Source organism: Ptychodera flava, chromosome 1 (genome assembly GCF_041260155.1).
Source record: "Ptychodera flava strain L36383 chromosome 1, AS_Pfla_20210202, whole genome shotgun sequence".
In the NCBI taxonomy this organism is placed as follows: Eukaryota; Metazoa; Hemichordata; class Enteropneusta; family Ptychoderidae; genus Ptychodera; species Ptychodera flava.
The window spans coordinates 24,893,040-24,911,589 of NC_091928.1; the positions used below are offsets into that span (position 1 = coordinate 24,893,040).

The 18,550-nt window shown below is 38.4% G+C and overlaps 1 protein-coding gene and 2 long non-coding RNA genes across 3 annotated transcripts in view; all 3 read right to left on the reverse strand.

The window, feature by feature from the left end:
• The window catches only part of LOC139143661 (low-density lipoprotein receptor-like), a 150,127-nt gene that overhangs the window by 6,064 nt on the left and 125,513 nt on the right, over nt 1-18,550 (reverse strand). The gene's annotated exons all lie outside the window — the stretch shown is intronic.
• LOC139133547 (uncharacterized) lies at nt 4,356-10,281 on the reverse strand. The gene is made up of 3 exons (XR_011552615.1): nt 10,160-10,281; nt 9,495-9,625; nt 4,356-4,457 (listed from the first exon to the last, which is right to left on the reverse strand). It is a non-coding gene; the product is annotated as an uncharacterized lncRNA (long non-coding RNA).
• Nucleotides 11,382-16,373, reverse strand: LOC139135413 (uncharacterized). Its single transcript, XR_011552994.1, has 3 exons — nt 16,276-16,373; nt 11,736-11,855; nt 11,382-11,471 (listed from the first exon to the last, which is right to left on the reverse strand). It is a non-coding gene; the product is annotated as an uncharacterized lncRNA (long non-coding RNA).

Here is an 18,550-nt window from a genome sequence, read left to right on the forward strand (position 1 = left end):
TTGACCCTGACCTAAAATTTGGAGGGGAAAGTGAGAGCTGTTCGTAACTGCCCTCCCACTGGTATACACTGAAAATGTGCCCTCCCACTGAATTTTGATGCCCACTGCCCTCCGGTATCTACACTCTGCCCGCTCCCCACTCCCCACAACAATTCAAGCTCCCCGCTGCCCTCGTTCCCCCTACTGCAATTCTCCATTGCCAACTAGATGCCACTAGGCAACCCAAATCAACATAAAACCATGCGAGCACTTAGCAGTATACCTTGGAACATTGCTCCTCTGTAAGTTAGGCGCTTAATTTCTCCTCAAGTTCTATTAAGCACGCCGCTTTCCCCTCCCTCTGCGTATTTTCCGGCGCCACTGTCAAAAATTTTCTCCCCGCCCGCTGAAAGTAATGAAATTTCTTCCCCGCCCACAGTAAACATCGATATTTTCTCCCCGCCCGCAGATTAGTTTGAAAGTGGCCCGCCCGCTGAAAAACTTCGCACGAACACCTTTTTGCACGAACAGCTTCGTTGGCGGCACCTGGCATCGTGCTCGCTGCTCTGAAACGCCGGTTTCCCAGTCGCTAAATTTTTGTCTTCACTGCATGATAAAACAACACAAGTTTTTGCGACTCAATGTAGTATTTGCATTATGCCATAATGCAAACTGATTTCCGCTAATGACGAGCTCTCGTTATTGTCTGCTTACCCTGTCGAATAATTCTCACTTTCCTATAAATCTGTTTCTACAAACATCATGAGACGACCGCATCACAGTACAATAAATTACCCACAATTCTCTTTGATTTGTATCATTGAAGGTTACTTTTCTAAGCAGCATCAGAATGATTGATAAATATTATCTAGTAAAAGCATTTTAGTGAAAGTTTCCAAATAGCCATTAAACAACTATAAGAGTCACATTCTGTAGATACTTACACTCGTGGCCACTTTAGTGTTGATCAAGGCTACTTGATACAGACAGAAATTCTGTTGGTACAAAGGCAAAACTAGCGCTGCCTGGGTTTGTAAATAGAGTTTACGATTGGCACCCTGTGTTCAAGATTGAAATACAATGTAACATTACCATGCACTGGTCCATGTACAAGTCTTGTTTACTTCAATTTCCCCAGACACACTGTCTGCATGGGACATACAATTTTACTTGATGCTATAGCAGTGAGCTCATAAAAGTGTGTTGCCTCAATAAACTAATTATCGTGTAGAGGCTTTAATGAATGGAAGTGGTATCTTATGTCTCAATTTTTAACACAGGGTGCCAATCGTTAGCTCTCATTTACAACCCTTGGCAGGGTCTGTTTTGTCTTTATACAAGCAGAATTTCTGTCTGTATCAAGTAGCCTTGATCAACACTAAAGTGGCCACGGGTGTAAATGTAATGACGAACTGAAGGGGTCATTCTCTTATATGAGAAAACTTAGAATTCAAATTTCTTTTGTCATTTCCATTGGAAAAAATCAATATTATTTTATTTCATAAAACAGGTGCAACTAGATTCCCTACTTTCCATCACATTATTATGTACGGCTGAAGACACAACTAGTGGAAAATTTTACAAAAATGCTATCTCCTCTGTCAATCATGCATAATTTTCCAAATCATTTAAAATGAGAATTGGGAAGAATGATGTCCTTAAAAGTCCGTTTTCAGATTTTTACAACTAGTCTGAATTTGTCCAAACACGGGAGAAATGGTAGACCACTGAGGAATCTCCAAGTATTAAAATCGTAATGAATTATGGGAAATTTACAGTACTGTGGTATGTGCGTTCGAAGACAAAAGTGACGCAAAAATCCGGTAAAGCCTCACGTAGCGTGGCAGGGGTCTTTTTAGCTTCCGTACTAACATATATTAGCCAAGGCGTAAAAGAGGAATGTGTTGTCATTAACGAACCCTCAAAAAATAAAGTTTCTCGGTCTGGATTATTTTTGCATTTTTTATTTTATTCAAGCGTGATGCATCAAAAAGCAACTAAATTCGACGTGTGAGAAAAAACGTTAAACGTCGTAAGGTTTCAAAAAGGGTAGGTTGGGTTACCGGAATCACATCGTTTTTTTTTTATTTTGCCAAATGATGCACCCGTATCAGTCTTCAGTCTCTCTGTGTGTCTCAATATAAACGGAATTTCCGTGGGCAAGAACGGCTAATCTGATGAAAATCAATCATAGTATACAGACAAATCGTTCTTTTGAGGTGAGTTCGGCCTGTATTATTCAGGCTAATTTGCATAATTAATTCTTCGAAATCAGACTTCTCTGTGGCCGAGGTCAGATGAATCTTGATTCAGATGATGATAGAAGGAGAGAATCATGAAATACAGAGGTGTCCGACGTGTTGGTTGAATGCTAATTTGCATATTTGCAGCTTGAGTTGTGTATTAAGAACAAGTAGGCCGATTATCACATTGTCTACGCGATATCACAAGTCTACGCGTGTTCTTATTTGGAATTATTCATAGCGAGTTGTAGGCATATAACTCATTTCGCGAATCATGCTGCTTTGGCGTCTATATTCTAGGCATCTCAGGTGAGCTATCAGAAATGAAAAGTAAGTTTTAATGATAGTCCTTGATAATTTACAACAGTGCTTCACTGTACCTGATCAATCAACTTCTTCCTCCCCAAGCTCACAGTCTTGTGTTGTATTACAGCGCCCCTCATCTGAAATGCAGGCTCCACTCTAGCATAAGTATTGATTTGGAGTACAAATATCATCTAAAGGGAAAAGTCCGAGAAAAATTAGAAAGGGTGTGTATAATGAAAAGGAGACCAATATTCGGAGACAAAAAGACAAAAAAAGAGAAAAACCGTAAGATGAAACATATTTGAAAGGCGAACGCTGTTTATTACATTTTCATATAATATTGTCCTTTCGTTTGAAAGAATGTTGAAGTTGCAAAAATGAATCAAATCAAACAAGTATGGGAGTGACATGTCACGCATTATGTCTGATAAAAGTGGGTTATATATCATAAACTTACCAGTATTTAAGTATTTAAATATTCTAACAATTTGAATCCTGTCTCTGTTATATCGCTGCCCTTACTCTTTACAAACATAAATTTTGTAGGTTATAGCCTGGGAGATATTAGAGATTTCCGTCGTTTGGAAAAGTGAATGACGCCAAAAAGGAATGGGAATGACAAGTCTTGCGGTATGCCTGGCAAAAGTGGATTATAGAAGGCTCTTGAGGGCTAATTTCGTGTTAAAATGATATCGCCGCTCTGAGGCTACAACAACGACATCAGTACATGTCAGTCATTTGTAGCAAAAGCACGGGGACATCGTGTACTTTTCATGTTAGAGGTATGCAAACATCATTTTGTACGAGGTACATCTCATCACCTTTGCAACCATCCTCGTCATCACCATCAGGACAATTCGTTATACCATCACATTTCCAATACTCGGGTATACACTTGCCATCGTCACAGTGGTATGAATCTTCAGCACAAATGAATACTGTAAAATAAGATTAAAGTAACTATCATCTCTGTAAAGCGAGAAAACCTTCTCAGAATTTCTTCAAGAGTTTTGTCATGGCTTCTAATCAATCGTTTTTTCGCAATATCTGAGAAACTTTGCTGGTAAGGTATTTCTATTCTCAAAGTTGAAAAAGAACAAATATTATGCAGTGGATCCTCAGGGTAGCCACTCTCTCACCCATGTCCATAATCTTTATCGAAAATTTTAGATGTACACACATTCACCACTTCACTACTTTGTGCGTTAACAATTTATTTTAATGATATATTTCCGACCCTAGGCACAAAATATAGTGATACCTGTTTAGGTAGACATACCTTCACATAGTCCTTCGTCTTCACCGGTTGGACAGTCGTGTTGACCGTCACACACCCAGGCATTAGGTATACAAGACAAATCTTCGCAAGCAAAATTCTGTTCACCACAAACTTTGCCAAAAAAAGGGTGAACAAGGAATTTAACCATTTCAGAGCGATATCTTTCGCATCATTTGTTGACAGCTAGTGATATTCTAAGTAAAAATTTTGATCTGCCGCCAGGTATATATTGTGCATTCAACGTAAATATCTAGCATAGTAGTAGTATGTAATATGGATCTTTGACAGTGTGTATTTATCTTGACATCTGTCAGTGTCGCTTCGAGTCTCTTTATCGGTTTGTCAATCAGTTTGTCAGCCTGTCTATCGGTCTCTCTATCTGTCTCTCGTGATCTTTGTCTCCGTCTTCGTGTCTGCCTATCTGCATTTCTGTCTGTCTCATGTGTCTCACTGTCTGTCTGTCTGTCTGACTGTCTGTCTCACTCTCTCTCTCTCAGAATAAGGGAGATCTTTATTGTCACATCTGTATCGAAATCCTACCTCCACACAAGCTTCGCCCTCGTCGCCTGCACAGTCCCAATAGTAATCACATATCCATAGATTCGGTATGCAAAGACCGTCAGAACACGGATACTCGTCCACAGCACAAACTGAAATGTTGCATTTCATAAGACAGTGAATGCTTTTTATCAAAGCATGAAACAGGATACAGTGTATGCACGTATTATTTAGCCCTTTCGCCCCATTTCCCATTGTATAAGTCCCACATCTCAATCAAACAATTGGATTGGACCAAACCATTACGGAGATAGGGTTGAAAAAAAGCAAATCTGATAAGTCAAAGAAGAGATTGGGGGACTTTCAGCTTTTTCATGAATTTTGTTTCAGGTGAAAAGTTGTTCATGTTTTTTTTATTGGAACAATTAAAATACTGAACACAGTGTACACACTTAAACTCTACTTGCAACTAGATGAGAATAAACAACTTAAGTGAAACCATTTTTGCGGTATATGCCAAAATATCGAGTTCAATCAATCAATCAATCAAACAAATTTATATAGCGCCAGAATCCAAGAAAAAATAGTGACAACATCACTGTTCGCTCCCATATAGTTATCAAAACAAGTCAACAATTGTATGAAACATGGATACTATCAGACAGACAGACTGACACACACAGACTGGCAAAGAGTGATGACATTGACCCCAAGTGTGCCTTGGCCCATGGAGAGTGATAAAGATATAACAAACAGCTGAATGTAATGATAAAATAATTAAGTATAGGCCTATACAGGCACTGAGAGTGAATATGTTACAGCAATTTGATTAGTTTCTTTTCCTTTTCTACTTCTGTGATAATCTTTAAGACAACCAATCTGCAAGGCAGTTTATGTATTGACAAATATGTTATCTTTTACAAGCACACAGTAAACTGTTCGTGATTTTCATTTACAATATTGACATAGACTGAAATACATAACATGCAACCAATGTTTACACTTTGCCCATACACCAGATACATGCAGAAATTTCAACATACAATCATCAACTCAGAAACCCTACAGGGAAAAGTAAACATTGTTTTCTTCCAGAACAGCTGGTGCATCCACATCTGGAACAACTTACAAACTTAACCAATTACACAAGGATGATGACACAAGAGATAAAGTTAAACTGTGGTGAACTTGACTATTCCTTTCAAATCCTTACCTCACTCGACATCTTAAACTAAAATACACTGCATGGTTAATTGTGCACAAAAATACATTGGGGTGGACCATTTGATAAGGAATGGTGTCTGGAAGATCGATGAGGTACATTATCTTTTTTATCCGATCCATTGTACATTCTTTTTTCCCCACTCTCCCACCTTTCTTTTTGTCAAACCTTCTCTGGCTGAATTTTTATTGGCATTGTTTGGAATTTTTTCAAAATCTGCCAGGATTTTTTTACCGCATTTCAACACCAAATACAGTTTACCATATCAAATGCTTACTAAATCACCACATTATATTCTCTTAGTTCCAGTAGGTATAAAATTACCACAAAAAATCTTAAAAATACAAAATGACAGACATCCCAGTGAAACTGCAAGTTTCACAAAGTTGCCCCAAAAATTCAAAATTCCAGATTTCAACTTAATTTCAATATATCTTATTAACAAAAACCCTAAGAACCAGTTTACTAAATATCAAAGCAATCAGACTGGTAAATTTTGAGAAACAAATTTTTTGACCAAAAATGAGAAAAATTGCCACCAAAATACAAAATTGCAGATTTCATCCTAATTTTAAATATATCTTATTAACATAAACCCTAGGAACCTGTACACTAGATATCAAAGCTACCAGATCAGAAGTTTTAGGAGAAAAATGTTTTGACCAAAAAAGGCAAAAATTGCCCCAAAATAAAAAAAAAAATTGCCAGTTTCAACATACCTTCAATACATTATGTTGACATTTATCTTAGATACCTGTATACCAAATATCAAAGCTATCAAATTAGTAGTTTTAGGATTAAAATTTTTTTATCAAAAATTGGGAAAATTGCCCCAAAATTACAAATATGACAATATCAATACAATTTGTACAAGCATGACTGAGGTCATTCTGAGGAACATGAGTATTAAGTTTCATAGCAATCAGACAAGCGCTTTCAGAGAACAAGATTTTTTGACTAAAAACGGAAAAAATACCCTAAAAATACAAACATGCAAATTTCATCCCAATTTTTGCACACATAATTTAGAATACCTAAAGAAATCTGCATACCAAGTTTCAACCAAATCTGACCAATGCTTACTGAGTTTTAGCCATTTGCAGGATTTTTCCTTTTCCCCCTCATTTGCATATTTTTGGCACTGACATGTTCATTTGAACAAATTCACATCTCCACCCCTAGGTGCACCTGTACACCAAATACTAAGACAGTAGGTGCTACGGTTTAGGAGTTTTTGATGTGGACGGACTAACAGACATACATACATACTTACATACATACACACAGACGCAATTTTGCCACCTTACGAATACCTCCCATTTGCATATATACATATGCATATATGGGAGCGTAAAAATATCTGTTCAATGGCGCTTAAAGAATTGGTCTGTGCAGCAAGCTAGTTTGAAGAGATGTGTCTTCAATTTGTTTTTGAATGTTTCCAGACTTGATGATTGACGAATGTCTTGTGGTAAGTCATTCCACAGTTTTGGAGCACAATTAGAGAAAGCACGGCTGCCATATGTCTTGTTGTTGTATGTTGTTGTGGCCAACAAGCCCTTGTTCGCCGATCGGAGAGAGCGTTGAGGTGTGTATGGCTTAATTAAATCACTGATATATCCTGGGTTTTTATTATGCAGAGCTTTGTAGATAAACAGTAGAATCTTGTAGTTTATCCTGAAGCGGACTGGCAACCAATGTAGATCCTGAAGGATTGCTGAAATATGTGTGAATTTCCTGGAACGAGTGATTATTCTGGCAGCAGTGTTCTGAGCACGTTGGAGAAAAGAGATGGAGTTGTCGGGAAGTCCAAAGAGTAAAGCATTGCCATAGTCCAATTTGGTTGAAAGAACAGCATGAATTAGTGTATGACAGGTGTTCTTCTTGAGGTATTTCCTGATGGATCTGATTCAGCGGAGATGATGGTATATTGAATTGCAAGTATTTTTGATGTGATGGTTGAACATATGGAATTTGTCAAAAGTAACACCAATATTCCGTGCAGTGTCGACAACAGGTACTGAAGATGACCCAATCATTAGATGGCGAACTGGTTCAGGAACTGTGAGGAATTTGGAATGGATGAGGAGAATCCCAGTCTTGGTATCATTTAACTGCAACTTGTTTATTGTCATCCATGCTTTTATGTTTAGTTCAGTGCAACTCAACTTGCTAGCTTAAGGTAGTGTGCACCTCGAAAGTGAAAGACATAAACTTTTACTCAAACTTTTCCTTAAGGAATCTTTCACCAATTTTCTTTCAAAATCATTGTCAAGAATTAAAATGGGGCCGGGTGCAAAATTTGGTACTAGGGGAATAATTTACCTAAGATTTGCCGATATTTGAAATCAAAATTTTCGCTATCCTGGGTTAACTCGATTGGGAAAAAAAAAAAAAAACGACTTTCGGAAACTAAGACGGTGAAAATGTATCCTACACCAAGAGCTTTAAAATGGGTCCCCACAAGTGGTATATCAGAAGAGAATTGTAAACGTTTTAGAGTCCGAATATCTGTCCCCGGGGCGCATTTTACCTTAGTGTACACTGTTAGGCCTATGTAGTTTGGATCTCATGCAAGCTTTTGTAATGAGTTCGATTCTTGATTGGTGCAGTGCTGCCTTCTCGACATACAAGGTTAGCGGCTGTCCCATACGTCATGGTAATGTTTGAATGTCGTAAGAAATGAAATCGGAATGGGTGAAAGTAATTTTGTTTAGAGGTCACGAAACAAAATAACCTGTTTACGTTCGGCTTAGGGAGCCGTCATATTTATGGCCTGGGGGTCCGGAGGAATCTGAGGGGGTCACTCGAAAAATCGAAAGCCAAAAGGGGGAGGTTGCTCAAAAGTGGAGAACAAGAAAGGGGGGGGGGGGGGCTACTCAATTTGTGATATGTACTGAAGCATTTAGTGAAGTTATGAATTAATACAACAATAATAGTAGCAATATGTATGCTTGAGATATATATTTTCATACTCGGTATATGTACACACACACCCACACACACATATATATATATATATATATATATATATATATATATTATATATATATATATATATATATATATATATAATATATATATATATATATATATAATACAGGTGGTTTCAAGTAGAAACAAAATCTCATTACACTATGTGTTTCACGTTATTGTGATCTTCAGACGAAAATGATCAGCTATGCAACGTGGCAAGCCTCATGTTAAGTGAACTGGAATATAACTTTTGGAATACTGTCTCGTATTTCTGTCTTTTGAGTTTTTTATACGAAAAAAATCGGAAAAAAATACTCCTAAAGTGCCACCAAATAACACCATTTTAATCTCTATTTTCAAAGGCTCCAACGGCAGGAGGGGGGACACCCCCTCCTGACCTCCCCCCCCCGCGGGCCGCTTGTGCTCTTCGCCCTCGAGTAAAAAAACCTACGGAAAACACTGCATGTCATCAACCCTGTCACAGCAACGGAAAATCTTTCCAACACAGACCTGTACCACAGGGTTTAATCAGGGTCTGTACACGGCCTGTCGCAGCAGCAATCCATTTTACTGTATAGATATTTAACTTTCCCATTTTTTTTTCGGGGGGGGGGGTCACTCAAAATTTCTGTAGCAGAGAGGGGGGTTACTCAAACACGTCATGGTTGGCAGGGGGGTACTCAAAATTTTAGAGTTTCTAAAGCAATTCCTCCGACCCCCCCCCCAGGCCGTAAATAATGACGGCTCCTTAAGGTGCAATGGTTGACCTCTTGTAGCTGTTTATCTTCATCATGGTGCACACTAGATGATTGCACACAAGTTACACACACCACTTCAATACTAGAGCACCTCCCATCGAGAAGTTGTGGGCTATACGTCTCTATACCGAAGAAAGAAATCGACGTAATTACTCTCACTTTTGCCTTAAAAGTGGCACTTTCCCCCGCCAGACTTCTATAAATCACGAGGAAATGTGCGAAAGTCTTCATACCTGGTCGGCATGTCGCGCCGTCAGGACAACAGTCGAAAGCCATCAAAACAAGCACAGTAGAAGGATCCGGGAGTGTTTAACAGTGATGGTGACAGACAGTGGTGTCATTTCAGCCTCACATTCGTCCATATCTGATATTTTAATAAAGGATATTTAATTGTTTAAATTTAAAGCGCAAGCAAAAACACATCGTGTCACGGGGTTAAGGTTAATCGAAATGTCAAAACGGCGTCAAAAAGCGCGAATGGTAACTGCTGAAATGCGGATAATTACGTTTTCAGCAAAATCTCTTGGGTTGCAACAAAGTGACATGATATATCAAGGTCATATATATAAATATTCTACAACTACATCAGAGTTGCATAAGCTTTAAGACCCAATGGCACAATGTTACAGAGCCGTTGTGACAGTCTAGTTGCTGTGCCTATTTTTTGTGTCACGTTGGCCTACCCCGTCCCATTCATGAATGATATTTGTAAGGAAGTGTCGTAGATGGCGAGGTAGCTGCAGTCTTGACCGTGAATTCAACTTGAAAATTGAAACTCTTCCGAATCGTGAAATCGACGCGGGAGTTCAGACAAAGATAGAGTCATTTTTTCGCAACGGGACAAACACTCAATCCCGAACGTGAAAATAAAGGCAAACGAATGTTCAATCGTCGATACCTTGGCACTGAGTTTCATTCCTACGGGGATGTATCCTTCCAGGCAACTACACACGTCTTCACCACTAAGACCAATCTGGCAAATCTGTTCACACGAATTTGGCTCGGTGGCAGTTTTCTCCCTGTGAGGAAATTTAGAAATTTAGTCGATGAATATGGCAGAGAGAGAGAGAGAGGAGAGAGAGAGAGAGAGAGAGAGAGAGAGAGAGAGAGAGAGAGAGAGAGAGAGAGAGAGAGAGAGAGAGAGAGAGAGAGAGAGAGAGAGACAGAAGACAGACAGACAGACAGACAGACAGACAGACAGACAGACAGAGAGTTTCTTCTTACCACTTGTGTGGGTTTATCTTAAAGCTCTTAGAGAAGAAATTTTTTTAAATGTACCGTCTTATTTTTCGACATATGAAAACTGTATTTGTCCCCATAGAGTTAACATGGGATAATGGCCATGTTAAATTTACATGTAAAATATCGGTAAATGTACATGTCAGGTAGATTGTTTCTTAGTACCAACTCGTTCGTGGAGCGTACAATATTAGCGTGTATCAATATATCGGAGGCTTATATTAAGTACTACAGATCGGAGATTAAATATGACATTCACACATACATACACTTCGTCTTTGTGATACAATTCCTTTTTGCATGGTAACATTTAGACGGGCGTTTGTCGACAAATTGCCAATTTTGATGATTTAATGTCCAGGGCATTAATTAACGTATGTTAAAACCACACATTTTAGAAGACCAAGTTTTCTGATTCATATAGATCGTTTGACCAAACCCAGTCCTCAAATGTGAGATTTCTGACATTAAATCATTCGGAAAAATGGCTATTTATCCTTACTGTACACTATAATTGTTGCCATATCTGCTAATAATTGAACCACCATCAACAACGAACATCGAAACATACTAACATACTACTACCATTTCTGCAATGATTGCAGTATCACTAGGAAGGTTTCTCGCGTGTAATTAGCACCCCACAAAAAACCAAACAAACAAAACAACGAAAACAAGCAAACAAGCAAACAAACGAAATAGATAAATAAACTTGAGAGATATGGATCTCTTGGCTTAATTACATAAATTAAGTCGATCATAGACATGCAGACTATTGATTTTGCAAGAGGAAACAAACAAACAAACAAACAAAAGTAAAGAAATGAAACGTCACAAAAGCCAAGTTTGAAGACAGACACGTACAATTTACAAACATATTACCTTGGCAACGGAAATAGCCATAAACAAGATGAAATACAAGATGTATGATACATTTTGGTCCATCGTTGTTCTCCGTCTGAATTGTGTCTCTTAAAAAAAGTGAAAGGAAACGAAAAAGGTGAAAAAAAAGAGAAACGGTTGATAGTAACGATAATCTTGTTCAGGACATCATAAGTTGCATTCTTATTAAAACAGCCATGAATGATATGAGCTGGCCGTCTTTGTTAGCTTATTAACGCGGAGGTCGAAACTTAAATTACACCATATGCTAGTTTTCATACAGCTGACATTGCGCACTTCATGCTGTTTTCTTACCGAGGTCTTTTGAATAAAATTACAGTTAAAGTGCTTACCTGTATGAGACGATAAAGACGGACAGTTTTAGGGGAAAATGCTCCACGATTAATTGTGAAAGACCGGCCTCACTTTCTCTGATACGGATGAATTATGCCAAGTTCTGTAAGCTTACCACACTGGAAGACGTATAAAGTTATTAAAAGCCGTCAAGTTAGACAAAGCTCTTCACAAAATAAGACGAGATATCATACACGCCCGCACAGTGACGCATGCATCTTTACATGTGTAAAAAGCGTACTCAGAACTGTTTTGTATCGTGTATGGCTGAGATTAATAGTATTGCGCTCTCCTCTACTGATTTCTGATATCGGAGTGACAGTAATCGGACCGTTACTCGACAGCTTTGTCTGCTAATTGTATTAACTGCCTAAGTATCATGTCAGCTGACAATAGTGAGTTGTCACCTTGAAGGTTAAAGCATGATTAACCAATCGTTGAAGCATGATGTATTTTTTCTGTGGCAATAAATGACATATCCTTTTTGCGTGAGCGAAGACAATCAATCCAACTTTGACCTTAAGACTGTAGGGGACCACGCTAAGCGCTGTGAAACGAAATGTGAATAAAAGTGTACTGTCATGACTTTTTACGAAACAAGGCGGTGTTTCAACGTGACAATGTCCTCACGTAGTAACGGAAGTATCGTCACTATAATTTTGCAGAATCACGATGAGTCAAACCTTCAGAGAAATTCGGTACATTGTCGATCGGTTTCGAACTCTCAACGTGGTCACCAAGTCACCCAGCAAAGACATCATTCAAAACCGATCGGCTAAACCCTTTTCTGACAGCGATCCCTCCACACGAAGCACTCACACACATACATACTCGCTCACATACACTCGCACTGGGCACCAACCAAGTCAAAGCAATATATAGATAGCTAAACTGGGCTACAGGTAACCTAGTACGTAGGAAAGTACATAAGAGCATGGGAAAAGAAACTCATTCAGGGAGGTGACATAAGAACTCGGAATGGGGGTCATTCCGAAGGGAGTATAAAATACCGGTTTCACCTTTCGCAATGGCTAATAAAGTTCACCTTAAAAGTTTGTAAAAATGCCGACTGTGTACGTCATGCAAGTCAGGAATGCTCAATAAAGTGGTCAGAAATTTTTTTATGATTTACTGTTAGTGGTATTGACTAGTTTAAGCAAGAAAATTGCGTGTGTTAGGAGAGACAGATTCAAATCTGCTATAGAATCGAATGATTACACATGACAAGCTAGTCTGGCAGAGACCCTGCGATTCTCGTTCTTCCTGTTGGAACACGCGCGCGCCCTTCAGAGACGCGACGCGAATCCCAGGGTCTGGACGTTCTTGCAAGCGACCGGTCGGATTTCTGCCTGATCCGGGTACTTTATAGAACTCCACACATCCGTTAATCAAACAAATGACAAGTACCATAGCCAAATAAAATTAAAAATAAAAAATAAAAACATACCGCGTATATAAGTCTACCAGCTACTAGTATATATTCTCTCCGCCCAGTTAGATAGGTGTTTCTTTTGACATCACTACCCTTATGAATATTCATATACTTGCAAGAACCGACAGTCGCTGTGTCTGGCAGCGCGTGCTCACAGCTGCACAGCCTTCGAATGCAGGCCCATCGCGGCGCGCACAAAACAAGGCACAGCGACTGTGGAGAGTCTAATGACAAGCCTGTGTATCTGATATCAGTCCCGGGACCAGTGTAAGCCAGTGACCTCGGTACAGCAACCCGATTGTTTAACAGGTGACGCGACTAGGAATTTTGTCTTAGAAACGGTAACGTAAATGTAAAATGGAAAGTTTTGTTAAAAGAGAGGATGTTCTTTGATTTTGAAGTGGGCATCTGGGAAAGGTAGCAAAAACCATAATATAATGCGCAGTCATCGGACGTAAATACACGCGCTTAGCAAATACGAAATCGGATAGGCAAACCTACTTGTCACTTTGCAATTGCGCCTATTTTTTTTGTTTCAATAAAAGTAATAGGTACTAAATTTTATATATACGAACAGTTTTCTTTCTTCATGCTCAAATTAAGTTCATGCTGATATTTGTGTGTCTCTCGAGTTGAAGAAGCGGTAGCGAGCATTTTGCTTCGATATTTTGGCGCGTATAAGTGTACGTTTAATTATATCGCCATTATGCAATCGCAGTCCTTGCATTCTAATAAAGCTAATATTAAGTACGAATATTTTTTTTATTAATATTAAATGGAAATACCCTCATAAAACAACAGATACTGTACAAGGCAAGATTTCAGTCGAAATGCGACCCGGTATGTCACTGGAAAGGGAAAAGCCAATGTAAGAAAGGTCTTGTCCTATGAAATCCAAAGAAAATGAAGAGGTACGGTTGAGGTTTTGCCATATTTTTGTATGTGTAAACGTGACAAAGAAGACCTTCGGATTCAGTCGCGAAACTTAAAGGGCCGAATCAATAATAAACAGTGTGTTCTAAAAATATCAATTAATTTTCAACCCGCTCCTGGACCGTGTTCATTAATTTACAGCGTTCTTAATGTGCTGCTAAGCCTATTCCCTGGAGAGAGCTACAATGCTCATCATTTTTGTCGGCTCTTTGTGGATGGTGCAAACGGTTGACCACTTCGTCTTAACTAATTCCCCATCTCCTCATTCCACACCTTTTCATTTTGCGGCGCAAATTACACGTTGAATTTATGATGCCAAAAGAAGCATAACAAACAATCCAACAAACAATCAATCATAATTATAAACAGAAACGAACACAAACAGAAAATTAAAATCAGAAGCGCTACATAATAATAGTATGTAATAACTCTGAAAAGCACTATCAATCTCATTATGAGCGTCATTATAATTTTAATGATGCCTCGACAAACGTTCGAGTACAATGACAATGAAAGTGTTGCACTACTGTTGCATAATGAGGCAAAATCGGAGGATTAATCGTCACAACCGGGTTGAAATGCTTGGCTACGTTTTATTGAACTACTGCATTTGCAAATCGGGGTGCCCTCAGACTTGTGCCGAGTCTGTCGGTACATGTGTAAATATCAAAAACTAAACTAGGAATTACCTGATGGATTAACTGAGGGATTAACTTTAAGCAGACTGTCGGGTTGACGGTAAGGTGATCACGAAATTGAAGCTGCAGGCTGTCCTTCAGATGGCGGGGTGAACACGAACCCCACGCATGACCAGTCAGATACTATCCCGTACGCTCGAGAATAGCAAAGCAACTGGTAAGCCAGCCAACATCACCGTTTATAATATGCGCCAATGATTATACACGTATAAATGTACAATAATATTACTTCATGTATGTACGAGTGTGATTAAGTATGCCTATTACCGTTAATGAATTATACAAGTATTAAATGTACAATAATAAACTTCATGTAATGTACGAGTGTGATTAAGTATGCCTTATTACCGATAACGAATAAATACGACAAACACATATTTAAATGACAATAGAAGAACAGACAGATAAACTGCGAAGGAACAGTAGCTGTAAGGTTTTATAATATTACCAATTAAGGATAATTGATACTTTACATCGCCTGTGCATATTATATCGTGAACTGGTCAAACACTCAAGGTTTACCGTCGTTGGGTGTGGCTTATTGCTAAACAGTTTGTCTTGTAAACACAATTCAAGGTATATTCACACGATGTACAGTGCTATACATAACTGTTCACAATTGCGTTCTAGTCAGGATGAAAATTTAATCACCATTTATAAAATTGGACATTATACAAACAGGGTTTGTGTCGAAGAGATGTACACCAAGCAATATTTCAACACTACTTTGCAGCAAAACAAGGTTCTATATTCACACAAAAAACAAAACAATAGAAATTTACACAATGTGACGCCTTGTGGACATTCAACAGGTACTATTTTTTCGATGTAAATTAATATCGATTCAAGTCTCCATCGGATTTCAGCTAATGGTAGAAAGTAAATATTGCAAAGAGTCGTGAAAGTATATTTATAAAAAGTAAATAGATTAAAAAAATTCCAGAATCGATCAATATTAGAGGACGACTATTAAATGAATACCATTATGTTTTTGTGACAAAAAGACCTGACAATCTTCGTGGTCGTCACAAACGCTGTCACTACGCCGAGTAATCGGTTTTGAAGAGTGGAAAATGGACACTTTTGTTATTTTATGCGATTTAGCCTTGATATTATAGCGACTACAACACGATTGGAACTAATCTGGGATAATTGGGTGGTAAAGTAATGTCGATTTAATCTACAGTTGTAGTCTTATCTGCTTTCTTTTTACATTACACACTTGTTTTTATGGTAATTGCAATTATTCAGCTATACGGCACCTAACACAATTTGAGAAATTTGAAAAATATGAAAATCCAATTATCCCAAATTAGTTCCAATCGTGTTCTACGTAATTTCAAGGTGGAAAAGTAGAGAATATACAAAACCTTTGCTCAACCCGAACAAGGGGTTTCAGTTGAGCAAAAAAACCCAAAAAAAACACACACTCAAACATCTAATAGAAAAATAAGAGGCTGAAATGCGTCAACTTACCCCAGAATCACAAACTTAAGTCAGAATGGACAAGGACATCAGTGGCCTGGATAAGCCAACACTGTTCAACCACGTTTGTATGACCAAACTTGTACCAGTATTATTACAGCCAGCAAAATTAGCGACGTACCTTCCCAAGCATAAGAGACCATTGATTGGATAAATTATGGCGGCGCTTAATTTGCACAGCAATAAATCCAAATTAAGCCATAAATGTCGTCCCACTTTACATATTTTAATGAACCAACGGTTGGCGTTCGACAGTTAACACTAACAAGATAACAGTGGGTTTGGCTATACATTTGTTAAAGTTCGAGGCATGAGAAATATCTTATGGGTTTGTAATGTAATTGATATCATGCTTTATGCATCCAACATTAAAATATAATGTAAGGGACCGTTCAAGTTTTTTTGGCCGGGGGGGGCGGCAAAATCCAGGGGGGGGTCATCGTAATTTTGGAATCCGCAAAGGGGGGGGTCATCGCTTTTTCACTGGCAGGAAAGGGGGGGTCACCACATTTTCAAAAACATAATACCAACAATAAAGTTCACTTTATGCCATGGCCATGATCGACCCTCTTTACCGGCGGGCCGCCTTCGGCGGCCCACTACAATAAATATACATTATGTATTACCCATGACCCTCTTAACGGGCAGACGCCTTTGGCGGCCCACTCCAATTAGGTTTACTTCATGCAATAGCCATGATCGACCCTCTTTACCGGCGGGCTGCCTGCGGCGGCCCACTACAATTAATTGACTTTATGTAATACCCCACGGCAATCTTAATGGCCGCGCGCCTTCAGCGGCCCTGTCCAGTAAAGTCTACTTTATGCAATAGCCATGATCGACCCTCTTTACCGGCGGGCCACCTTTGGTGGCCCACTAGAATAAAGTTGACTTTACGTAATGGCCCATGACCCTCTTAACCGGAGGGCTGCCTTTGGCGAACCACTCCAATAAAGTTTACTTTATACAATGTCAATGGACATGAGTTGTCTATGGAAATGAAGTTAAAAATTGCCTGACAGTCGTCCTAATTAACAGACGTTTCAATGGATGTGGCTGAGAAGTTTGTGCACTGGCATCTCTGCTACACGAATAAAGTGCACCGCGTACCGGAGTTCAAATCCAAACATGCGGGTAAATTTGACATATGGGTTTTGGTTATTTTTCAGTGGGGGGGGGGGGGGGGGGGTCATCAATTTTTTCGTCTGACAAAGAGGGGGTCGTCTTTTTTTCACGAAAAATGCAGGGGGGTCTATATTTTTTGAACACCGGCGACAAGATTTTGCCGCCCCCTCCCAGGCCGTAAAACTAACGCTCCCTAAGGACATAACAATTATAAACAGTGCGCAGTGATGAGTAAAAAGGGATCTCCACTGACGTATGCTTAAACTTGTTTGGCCGCTGTTTACATTTTTTACGGTATTTAGCAAGCACAATGCAGTTCTTTTGTTTGATGAAATGCAAATTGTTGCTGAAAAATGAGTTAAAACAGCAATTTTATAAATAATTAAGTAAATATGCTTGGCTGTTACAGTGTTTATTCAAACGCTAGATCCATACCGTGGAGAGCGTTCGTAGTCTAGTCATGTTATTGTCCTTGAAAATTGTCGATTGAATAAAAACGTTATTGGGAAATCATATTACAAAACAGTAAAACCTGAATTTGCAAATAATATACCTTTACACAGTCGACATTGCCAGGCAATGACTTCCGTAATAGTTATCTAATCAATTATATTGTAAATAAGTTTTCGCTTATTATTAACGACTTGCTGTATGATTGACATTTCATGTCACCCGTCAAGGAAACTTATGTTCTTTAGGTTTCCGCTCGTTTTATTTTTGCTGAGTTATTTAACGTAAAAACTTGATAAAAATGTTGTAAATAACGTTGTAACGGTATATTTGCGTGACATATTGGTAGATGTAATCAAGCGGTATATATATATATATATATATATATATATATATATATATATATATATATATATATATATATATTATATATATATATATATATATATATATATATATATATATATATATATATATATATATATATATTCTTTTCCACTGATAACCTAAATTTGACTTTGGTTAGGCCTACTCAGCAAAACTGAAAAGAGCCAAACCAAAATAGATGAGCGGGTGATTTTCCCTCGGATTCAGAAATCTGGTTGTTGTTGTTGTCGTTTGTATACCTGATTTTGTTTTATTAGCCATGTTGTGTTTTTTTTTGACAATTCAATTCGACGAACATAACTTT